This window comes from Cynocephalus volans, chromosome 3, assembly GCF_027409185.1.
Source record: "Cynocephalus volans isolate mCynVol1 chromosome 3, mCynVol1.pri, whole genome shotgun sequence".
Taxonomy (NCBI): domain Eukaryota; kingdom Metazoa; phylum Chordata; class Mammalia; order Dermoptera; family Cynocephalidae; genus Cynocephalus; species Cynocephalus volans.
The window spans coordinates 148,462,789-148,475,341 of NC_084462.1; the positions used below are offsets into that span (position 1 = coordinate 148,462,789).

General features: G+C 34.7%; 1 protein-coding gene across 4 annotated transcripts in view; it reads left to right on the plus strand.

Annotated features, from left to right (window-relative positions):
• The window catches only part of GPHN (gephyrin), a 562,178-nt gene that overhangs the window by 93,681 nt on the left and 455,944 nt on the right, over window positions 1–12,553 (plus strand). The window lies entirely within an intron of this gene.

A 12,553-nucleotide genomic window follows, 5' to 3' on the forward strand; every position in this document is an offset into this window, starting at 1 on the left:
AGACAGAGTTCTAGGTTGTTGGTTTTTTCACTCAGCACTAAATATATCTCTCTGCTCTCTTCTTACTTGCATGGTTTCTGAGAAGGTGGATGTAATTCTTTTTTCCTCCATAGGTAAGTTGTTTTTTTCCTCTGGTTTCTTTCAGGATTTTTTCTTTATCTTTGATTTTCTGTAGTTTAAATATGATATGCTTAGGTATAGTGTTTTGGGCATTTATTCTGCTTGATATTCTCTGAGCTTCTGGATCTGTATTTTGGAGTCTGACATTAGTTTGGATCAAATTCTAAGTCATTATTGTTTCAAATATTTCTTCTGCCACATTCTCCCTCTCCTGGTATTTCTATTACATGTATGTTTCACCTTTTGTAGCTGTCTCACACTTCTTGGTTATTTGCTTCTTTTTTTTTTTCAGTGTTCTCTTTGCTTTTCAGTTTTGGTAGTTTCTATTAATATATATTCAAGCTCAGAAATTATTTCTTTAACTGTGTTCACTCTACTAATCAGCCTATCAAAGACTTTCTTCATTTCTGTTATAGTGTTTTTGATCGCTAGTATTTCTTTTAGGTGGTTTTTTCTTAGGATTTCCATGTCTCTACTTACATTGCCTGTCTATTCTTGTATGCTGCCTATCTTATCCATTGGAGCCCTTAGCATATTAATCATAGTCATTTTAAATTCCTGGTCTGATAATTATAACATCCCTTCCATGTCTGGTTCTGATGCTTACTTTATATTGTCAGTATGCTTTTTGCCTTTCAGTGTGCCTCGTAATTTTTTCTTGACAGCCAGACATGATGAATTGGGTAAAAGGAACTGTTGTAATAGACCTTTAGGAATGTGGTGTTAAGGTGTGGGAGGAGAGGGAGCATTCTATAGTACTATAGTTAGCTCTCAGTCGTTTAGTGAGCTTGTGCCACTGGACTGTGAAATGTACAAGTGTTTTACAGCTCCCCAGCCATTAGGTGGGACAGGATGGCTAGAGTAGGCTGGAGTTGGGTATTTCCTTCCCCCTGGTCATTTAAGGTATGATAATCCAGCAGATTAAGCTCTTATGTAGAGCCTTAAATTTCTTTTGAGGGAAGAACTTGTTAAGAAGAACAGTGCTCTGGCATATTTCAAAATTGTTTATTTTCCCCTCCCCCTACTGGAAGCACAAGGGGATTTTTCTCTGATATTTAATATGAGAAGCTGGCCAACTTCCCAGAGGTAAAACTCACCAAAGCATGGTTTTTGGTGTCTGACCCCTATGACTGAGTCTTCCTGGAGTTTTTATTCTCAGACTTGTCCACATCAAAGCTCCAGCAATTTGTCAATTACGGTTCATGTTTTTCTACGCTAGCATTGATCGTTCAGTTTGTACAGCTTTTTACTTATTAGGACATTAGTGGAGACTTCCAACCTCCTTACAGAAACTGAAAGCCCTCTTTTATTTTCCATGTACCTCATTCAGTTCAGTAATAATTCTACATATTTAGTTTATGTCCTTTATTAGAGAAATTCGGGAAACTTTTCTTCTAGCTGATTGAAAATGGTAGGACTTAGGCATGGGGGAAAAAAGTACTAAGTATCTTTGTTATTTGAGGATAATTGGTACTAGGAAAGTGCCTCTTAAAATGAACTTGCTTAAGATAAGGACCAAAATTTCCTGTAGAAAAATGGGTTGGGATCCTAAAATTCATATGGTATTGCAAGAGATAATGAGTAGTCAAGGCTATCATGGAAAAAACAAAGTTTGAAGATTCACACTTCCTAATTTCAAACCTTACTACAGAGCTATAGTAATCAAAGCAGTGTGATATTGGCATAAGGGGTATATACGTCTATGCATATAATGATCAGTGGAATAAAATTGGGTCTGGAAATAAACCCATACATCTATGGTCAATTGATTTTCTGCAAGAGTGCCATGGCCTCTTCAAGGAATGGTGCTGGGACAATTGGATATTTACTTGTAAAAGAATGAAGTTGGAATCTTACCCTTACACCTTATGCAGACATTAACTCAAAATGGATTAATTAAAAACCACGAGTTAAAATTATTAAACTCTTAGCAGAAAATGTAGGGAGAAATCTTCATGATTGTGGTTTCTTAAATATGACACCAAAAACATAAGCTACCAAAGAAAAAACAGACAAATTGAACTTCATCAAAATTAAAAACTTTTGTGTATTAAAGGACACTATCAAGAGAGTGTAAAGATAACCCACACAATGGTAGAAAATATTTGTAAATCATGTGTCTGATAAGGATCTAATATTCAGAATGTATAAAGAACTCTTACAATTCAACAACAAAAAGACAACCCAATTAAAAGTTGGCAAAGGACTTGAATAGACATTTCTCCAAAGCGTATATACAAATGGAACCGAGTACAGGAAAAGGTGCCTAACATTTTTTATCATTAGAGAAATTCAGTCAAAACCACAATGAGATGCTACGTCACAACCCCCTAAGGTGGCTAAGTTCAGAAAGACAGGCAATAACAACTATGGATGTGGGGAAACAGAACCCTCATACATTAGTGGTGGAATCTGTGAAATGGAGAAGCTGTATTGGGAAACAGTTTGGCAGTTCTTCAGTAAGATGAGCATAGAATTATACCAGATGATCAAACAATTCCATTTCTGGATACATACCCCAAAGAATTGAAAATAGGTACTTAAACAAATACTTAACATGCACATTCTTTTCAGCCCTATTCACAATAGCCAAAGGTGGAAGCAACCCAAAAGTCCTTTGATGGATGAATGGATAAACAAAATGGTGTGTATACATACAATGGGGTATTATTCAGCCGTAAAGAGGAATGAAGTATGGATGAATGCTATGAAATCAATGAACCTTGAAAACGTTATACTTAACTAAAAGAATCCAGACACAAAAAATCACATATGTACTTCCACTTGTAAGAAATATCCAGAATTGTCCTCATAGAAACATTATGGAGGTTCTTGGATGCCAGAGGTTGGGGCGAGGAAGGAATGGGGACTTGCTATTTAATAGCTACTGGGTTTTCTCTTTGGATGATGAAAATGTTTTGGAACTAGATAGAGGTAGTGGTTAGATAACATTGTGAATTTACTAAATGTTACTAATTGTGTACTTAAAAATGATTAATTTTATATTATGTGATTTTCACCTCAATAAAAGAAAATATGAATTCGAGATTTATCTTAAAAAATAAAACGAATTATGGAGTCAGTCTCATTTGTTTTACATCAGCTATTAATTAAATTACTGACTATATTTTCTGAATGGAATAAAACAACCGAGTGCTGAAGTTTTTTGTTGTATTTTTTAAATTACAGCATATTGACATTTTCTCCTAAACATTTGACTTTCACAATGTGATCACAGAGAGGGACATTTTTGGAAAACCAATGTTCCAAAGAAGTGGCTATTTATGTTTGATATTCAAATATTTGTCTTTTGAAACCCTTACATACATATTCAATGTCCTTATCCTTTTCTGTCATTGTAGATTATTCTCTCATTTGTCCATTCTATCTTTGAATAAATCAACTGGAATCTCTGTAGTATGAACTTACATCTGAAATAATTGTCAATTGTTTTTCCAGTGCCATTTCTTACTTTGGAATTTTATTTCACTAGATATTTAGAAACTACAGAATGAGTGAATTTTTAATTGAGTGTGTTTTTACTGTGTCATTAGCATTTTTTGTGTTCTTAAACATGGGACAATATAATCAGAATTATAAATACCTCCCATGCTATATTTTAAACATGAGTTTTTGAAGATAGTAATTCTCTTGTTTAAGGAAAATCCTTCTTGACTAGAGAAAGATAGGTTGTTAGTGCCTTTGTAGAAATAAGAAAGAGATGGCTAGGTCTTTAATATATAGTTTCTAATAGTCTGATGGACTAATAGATAATAATAGAACTTATAAAATATATTATAAATATTTTATCAAAGATTGTATTCGTTATACTTAGTGAGTAAATGAGCATGAAGTGCTTAGCATATAATGAATGTCAGCTATTACCTTGATTCTAGACCAGGAAGATGAATATATGCAGGAAAAAAGTGCTTGTTACTAGCTAAGAACTCTGCTAAAGAGTCTGTTTTACATATATTTCTAAGTCTTTTCTGAGTTTGAGCGCTGATTCTTGCTGACCATAGGCAAATCATGATTCTCATGTATAAAGTAATGGAGGGTAGAACTAGTGTAGTTTTGAAGTGTCTGTGTGTGTGTGTACACACATGCATGCATTTGTGTGTTTCAGCTTGTATCAAATTTCTTAGTAAAATTTCTTCAAGTAAAATATTTGAAGGCAATCAAACATATAAAACAAATAGAAACATAGCTCTGTGTCTGAACTGGGGAAAGGTATGTCACTGATCCTCCACAGAAGCTCCATAGAACCCATGACATGGCATGAAGCAGCTTCCTAACCACTGAACTAGAAAATCCCTAATCTTCCTTTCAACTTTAAAAAATCTCTATTCCTTTAAAAATATTTTGAAATGGCATGTATTGTCACATGATAATTTTAATTGTGTAAACTTTATTTGTTTTAAAGTTATAGAAATGCATGGGAATCTGGAATAATGAGAAATATATGAGAACTATGGTCAGTATGGCATTGTGATTAAAAGTGCAGGCTCTGGAGTTATAGGGCCTGGATTCTTGCAGTACTGCTGTTTATTAGCTATATGATCTCTAGCAGGATGCTTAATCTCTCATGTTTCAGTTGCTTCATCTGTAAAATGGGATAAAAATAGTAGGTCTGTCACTGGGTGATTTTAAAGATTAGGTGAGGTAATGAATATGAGGTGCTTAACACATGATGAATATCAACTTTTATGTTGTTTATAGATCGGAAAGATGAACGTTTACAGAAAAATGCATATAATTAGCTAAGGATTCTGCTGAAGAGTTTTATAATATTTCTAATAATTTTACTTTCTTCTTTAAGTTATTATAGCAACATAAATAAAAGATATAATTTTATAATTTTTGTGTTAGTACCATGTAGTTTACTACGTTTATATTTTAATTTCTTCTATTTTATCTGACTTCTCTGATGACATACTGAAGAATTTACATTAATCAGTGGAGCAAAGACCATAGTAATTACTTTAGCTGTCATATACTGGAGAAAACAATGTAAAAATATGATAACCCAAAATGATTGGTTTTTTTTTTTTTTTTTTTGTCTTTTTGTGACCGGCCGCACTGCGCTCAGCCAGTGAGCAGCGCACCGGCCATCCTTATATAGGATCCAAACCCGCGGGCGGAGCACTGCTGCGCTCCCAGCGCTGCACTCTCCCAAGTGCGCCACAGGGTCGGCCCCAAAATGATTGGTTTTTTAAAAAATTTTAGCAATTACTTGTACATTTTTGTGGGGGTACAGTGTGTTGTTTCAATACATGCGTATACTGCACAATGATTCACTTAGGATAGATAGCATAGTTTCGTACCCATTAGACCAACACTTCTCCTCCCTCCCCTTCTGGCTTCTGATAACCATTAGTCTACTCCACTTCTATGAGAATCACTTTTTTTTTTTTTTTTTTTTTTTTTAATTTCACATATGAGTGAGAGTATGTGGTACTTGTCTTTCTGTTCCTGGCTAACTTCACCTAACACGATGGTCTTCAGTTACATATCATTTTCTTTTATAGCTGAATAGTATTCCATTGTGTATATATGCCACAGGTTGTTTTTTTTATCCATTCATTCATTGATGGACATTTAGGTCAATTCCATAGCTTGGCTATTGTGAATAGTGTTGAGATGAACATGGGAGTGCAAGTTTCTTTTTAGTGTATTGATTTCATTTCCTTTGAGTATATACCCAGTAGTTGGAAAGCTGGGTCATATGGTAGAACTATGTTTAGTATCTGAGGAAACTCCATGCTTTTTTCCACTCTGCTGTACCCATTTATATTCCCACCAGCAATGTAGGAGAGTTCCCTTTTCTCCACATCCTCTCCAGCATTTGTTATTTTCTGTCTTATAGTAGCCATTCTAATTGGGGTGAGGTGACATCTCATTGTGGTTTTAATTTGTATTTTCCTGATGATTAGTGATTTTGAGCATTTTTTCATGTGCTTGTCAGCCATTTGCATGTCTTCTTTTGGGAAATATCTGTTCTGGTCTGTGCCCCATTTTTTAAATTGGGGTTATTTACTTTTTTCCTTTTGTGTTAAGTTCCTTATATATTCTGGATATTTGCTCCTTGTCTGATGTGTAGTTTGACAACAGTTTCTCCCATTCTGTAGGTTGTCTCTTCACTTTGTGGATAGGTTTCTTTTCTGTGCATGAGCTTTTTAGTTTGATATATTCCCATTTGTGTACTTTTTTTTAGTTGCCTTTTTATAGCTGAATAGTGTTCCATTGTACTCTCACTCAAAAAAAATCCCTGCCTGCTCTCATTTCATGTAGCCTAGCATTTCCCCTATATTTTCTTCCAATAGTTTCATAGTTTCAGGTCTTAAATTTAGGTCTTTAATCCATTTTGAGTTGATTTTGTGTATGGTGAAAGGGGTGTAGTTTCAGTCTTCTGCATGTGGACATCCAGTTTTCCCAGAATACAGGAAGGCTATTGATTTTTGTGTGTTGATTTTGTATCCTGCCACTATATTGATTTCATTTATTAGTTCTAGTAATTGTTTGGTGGAGTCTTTAGTCTTTTCTACGTGTATGATCATGTCATCTGCAAAAAGGTATAGTTTGACTTCCACCTTTTCAATTTGAATTCCTTTTATTGCTTTTTCTTGTTTTATTGCACTAACTAGAACTTCTAGTATCATGTTTGATAAGAGTGGGGAAACTGGGCATCCTTGTTTTGTTCCAGATCTTAGAGGAAAACCTTCAAGTTTTTGTCCATTCAGTATGTTAGCTGTGGATTTGTCATATATGTCCTTTATTGTGTTGAGGTACATTCCTTATATACCTAATTTGTTGAGTGTTTTTATCATGAAGGGATGTTGGATTTTAACAAATGCTTTTTCTGTATCTATTGGATTGATCATATTCTTTTTTTTCTTTCATTCTGTTGATGCGATGTATAACAATTATTGATTTGCTTATGTTGAACCATTCTTGCATCCTTTGCATAAATCCCACTTGATCACGGTGAATGATCTCTAAAATTATTTATTTATTTATTTATTTATTTACTTATTTTTTATTTATTGAAACATACTGATTGTACATGTTTGGGGGTAGAGTTGAATATCAATACCTGTGTACAATACATGATGATCAAATCAGAATAATTGTCATATTCATCATTACAAAAGGTAAGCTTTCTTTATGTCCATTAACCAATTTCTCACCAACCCCCCAGCTCTCCCGCTTTCCCACCTGTAGTAGCCACAGTTATGTTCTCTCTGTGAGTGATCGTTTTAGTGTGTTATTGGATTCTATTTGCTGGTATTTTGTTGAGGATCTTTGCATCTGTGTTATTAGGGATAGTGATCTGTTGTTCTCTTTTTTTGTTGTATCTTTTTCCTGTTTTGGTATGAGGTTAATATTGGCCTTATAGGATGAGTTTGGAAGTATTTCTTCCTTTTAATTTTTTGGAATAGTTTGAGAAGAATTGGTATTAGTTCTTTAAATGCTTGGTAGAATTTGGAAGTGAAGCCATCTGGTCATGGTGTTTTCTTTGTTGGGAGACTTTTTAGAACTGCTTCAATCTTACTACTTGTTATTGTTCTGTTTACATTTGCTAGTTCTTCATGACTCAACTTTGATAAGTTGTGTCTAGGAATTTATCCATTTCTTCTAGATTTTACAGTGTGTTTGCATATAGTTGTTTGTAGTAGTCTCTTATGATCCTTTGTATTTCTGTGTATCAGTTGTAATATCTCCTTTTTCATTTCTGATTCTGTTTGAGTCTTCTCTCTTTTTTACTTTATTAGTCTAGCTAAAGGTTTATCGATTTTGTTTATCTTTTTGAAAAACCCAGTTTTCTTTTGTTTGATTTACTTTGTATTTTTTTAAGTGTCTAATTCATTTATTTCTTCTCTAATCTTTGTTATTTCTCTCCTTCTACTCGTTTTGGGTTTGGCTTGTTTTTGTTTTTCTAGTTCCTTGAGATGTAATGTTAAGTTGTTTATTTGAAGTCTTTCTTCTTTTTTGATGTATGCATTTATTTCTATAAATTCCCCCTCACAGAACTGCTTTCATTGTATCCCATAGGTCCTAGTATGTTGTATTAACATTTTTATTTGCTCCAGGAATTTTGTCATTTCATTTTTTATTTCTTCTTGACCCATTTGTTGTTTTGGAGTAAGTTGTCTAATTTCTGTATATTTGTACAGTTTCTATTGTCCCTTTTGTTGTTGGTTTCTAGTTTTATTCCATTGTGGTCAGACAAGGTAGCTGATATGATTTCAGTTTTTTAAAATTTGTTGAGACTTATTTTGTGACCTAACATATGGTCTGTTCTAGAGAATGTTTCATGTGCTGCTTAGAACAATGTGTATTCTGCACATGTTGGATGAAATATTCTAGAAATGTTTGTTAAGTCCAGATGCCCTAAAGTAGAGAATAATTCTGATGTTTCCTGGTTAATTTTCTGTCTGGATCATCTGTCCCTTGCTGAAAGTGGGTGTTAAAGTCCCCAACTATTACTGTGTCAGAGTCTCTCTACTATTAGGCCTAATAGTAATTGCTTTGGAGTTGGGTGTGTATATATTTAGAATTATTATATCCTATTGTTAATTTGATCCCTTTATCATTATATAATGACCTTCCTCATCTTTTTTTACTTTTCTGGCTTGAAGTCTATTTTATCTGGTATAAGTATAACTACTCCTGCTCTTTTTTGGTTTCAATTTGCAGGGAATACCTTTTTTCCTTCCTCTCACTTTCAGATGGTGTGTGTCTTTATATGCTGTTAGTTTTTTGAAAGCAGCATGTTGTTGTTTCTTATTTTATAATCCATTGAACCACTCTGTGTTTTAATTGGGGCATTTAATTTATTTACATTTAGAGTTATTATTTAAGTGTAGGGATTTGTTACTGCCGTTTTGTTACCTTTATTCTGGTTGTTTTGTTGATCCTTTTGTCTGATCTTACTGTCTTCCTTTCTGATTGAATGGTTTTCTCTAGCAGTATATTTTGATTTCTTGCTATTTATTTTTAATATGTCTCTTATAATAAATTGTTTTAGACTAATAACAGCCTAACTTTGATATCTATTAAAAGAAGAAGAAAACACCCTTACAACTTTGGAACATTTGAGGTTGTCTTTATACTTACTTATATGAAATCATATTACTTACTAATGAGTTATGTATGTTCAAATGTTTTCATGCTGCTCTTTAGTGTCATTTTCTTTCTGATTTAAGAACTCACTTTAGCATTTCTTGCAAGGCAGCTCTAGTGTTGATGAATTACTTTAGCTTTTGTTTTCCTGGGAAAGACTTTATTTTCCCTTCATATTTGAAGGTTAGTTTTGCTGGATGCAAAATTCTTGGCTAATAGTCTTTTTCCTTCAGCACTCTGAATACATCATGCAGTTCTCTTCTGGCCTGAGAAATCTGCTGAGAAATGTATTGGGGCTCTGTTGAATGTTATGTATTTCTTTTCTATTGCTGCTTTCAGTATTCTTTCTTGTCTTTGGTTTTGGATGATTTGATAATGATGTGCATTGGGGTGTTCCTCCTTGGATTGAATTTGAATCCAGATGCTGTCATCTTTCTCCATATGTGGGACATTTTCAGCTATTATTTCCTTGAGTATGCTTTCTAGGTTTCTTCTTTTTTCTTCTCCTTCTGATATGCCAATTGTGTGGAGGTTATTTTGCTTGAGGGAGTCCTATATTTGCTATATTTCTGTTTCATTTTTTCTTATTCTTTTTCTTTTTGCTCCTCCGATTGAATAATTTCATGTGTTCTCTCTTCAAGCTCAGTGATTCTTTCTTGTGTTTGATTAAGCCTGCTTTTGGAACTTTCTATTGAGTATTTCAATTCAGATAATATATTCTTTATTTCTGTAATAGAATTTCTATTTTTTTAATTGTTTCAATTCCTTTGTTAAATTTCTTGTTCTGCTTCTGAATAGTTTTGCAGATGGCATTTAGTTTTCTCTTTGTATTTCTCGTGACTCCCTGAACATCCTTAAGAGGGTTATTCTGAATTCCCTTGTCAGACGCTTCATAAATCTGCTGTTCCTCTGAGTCCATCGTTGATGCTTTGCTGGTTTCTTGTGGTAGTAATACAATTTTCTGTTCTTTCTCTATCTTTGGTTCTTTATTTTATTTTATTTTGTGACCGGCCGCACAGCGCTCAGCCAGTGAGCGCACCGGCCATCCCTATATAGGATCCGAACCCGCGGCGGGAGCGCTACTGCGCTCCCAGTGCCACACTCTCCCGAGTGCGCCACGGAGCCGGCCCTATCTTTGGTTCTTTACATTGATGCCTGGGGAATTGAGGAGATTGCTACCTCTTCTAGGTTTTGTAGGTTCTGTGGTGGATTATTAGCTACCACCACCACTTAAACTCTGCACTAGAACAATTCTATTGTCTTTTGGTTAATGCCACAATTGGGGAAACTTCCTTTGGGGATGAACACTTGGGCTATGTGGCTGTGCTAAATAACTGCTTTGCTATTGATTCTCTGGGTAAGGCTTTTTGTGGATATAGGTTTTAATTGTTGATGTTTTAATCACTTCTGGGTCTTGGTAGGTCAGATACACTTGTACTGTGTGGAAAATCTGGCTTGGGACTTAGTCTTTCCAGCAAGTGTGCCCTCTGCAATTGTATCATCTTGAGCAGTCTCCATTGAGTGGGTCTTTGCCAATTAGAAGGCAGATCAACTGTGAATTCTGCACCCCAATGTTATCCTGGCAGGCCAGCCTCCCACTCCTCCCACCACCTGTACTCCAGACACTTTTCATTGGGTGGGCCATGCAGGGGTCCCTCATGATCACTCATTGGCCTCTGGATGGTTCCTTTCATTGGTCGACTGTACCCCTCACTCCTGCGCACATCAGTGGGAACCCTGTCAGTGGTCTTTCTGGTCTGGTGGTCGGTATGGTGCACTCTGAGGCCCTCTTCTCCCCTGCAGACTTGAAGCAACTTCATGCAAAGGGCATTTGCTGGCTCCATCTCCATGTGCTGCAGCTTCTTCCCACCCCTCACCTGACTGACTGGCCCTGAAGCAGCTGAGGCTTGAAGCAGTCAGAACCATCCCTCTCCTTTTCACCTTGGCTTTTTCTACCTCTTGAACTCTGCAGGTCTCTTCTCCTCTTCCCCCAAGCTCCAGTGGTCCCAGGTTGGCAGTCTCTACTTTGTAATAGTTGTACATTGGTTGGTTGTGGGGAGAGTGATGCTGGTGACAGTCCATTCCACCATCTTGATGACTCATCAACTTCTTAATGTCCAAAAATGATTGATTTTGATGATATTTACATGTGAGAAAAATTCACTAACTTCTTAAAACGCAGTATCTAGACTGTTTGGTTAGCTCAGTTAGTTAGAATATGGTGCTGATAACACCAAGGTCCAGGGTTCAATCCCTGTGGCTAGCCACCAAAAAAGAAAACAAACAACAAAATGCCATATCGTATTTATGACACAGAAACAAAATTTGCTGCATTGATGAAAAAATCTTAAGTAAAAGAAATAAACGTACTTTATTATGCAAAGTTTCAGAATGTTTAAGAGATTTCTTACTGTGTCTCTAACTTAAAATTTGCACAGGACATGCATTTTAGAAAAATATTTTCTTTAGTAAAAGTCATTTCACAGAGAGCTGACTAGCAAGCTTTTAAAAGAGCAAAGGTTTATTTCATTTTAATTAAGCCTCCAAAACTTTAAGGCTATTGAAGTTTGTAACTAAGCTCTCTTACTTGCCAAAATGGGTAGGAAACATTATGAGGACAAATTTTATGATTTAATGTTCAGCTCATCTGGAAACCAACTTTTTTTACAGTGTGGCAACATTTTATTTTTTCCTTTTTAGTCCTACACAGGAAGTGGTATAATAAATAGCATTTGTTTCAAAATTATGAAAAGCAGAAAATTGGTCACAAATCAACAGGTTGGGATCAGTGTCTAGTAAATAGAGATTGAAAATTATATTAATCAAAAGTACTCCAGTGATTACAAAAACAATATAATATCTATTTGGAATTACATAAAAAATATATCTCTTTGGAATTACAAAAAAAACCCTCAAACTTTTTCAACTTTAAATGTTTTTAACATCATTTTTTATATGTATTAATCATTTCTATTAGAGATTTCTATCAGATCTAGATTTTGAGGCCTTAAGGCCTGTAATTTTGAGGGGGCTCTGCAATAAAAGAGAATATAAAATATAAATAAAATATTTGGTAATGGATATTTGAAAGGAAGAAGGCAAGTGTTATATTCTTGTTCCTCATATAGATCAGAAATGGTTCCCTCAGACATATTTAATCAAACTATTGAATTGAAATTGAAAATAATAACAATCTTTATGTGAACAAAGATAAGAAGTGTTATGACTAAGTTAGTTTTACTTTACCTTTATTTTTGGATGGATATTCTTTCTAGACTTTTAGAATTGCAGTTTTTCTCCAGTATTTTAA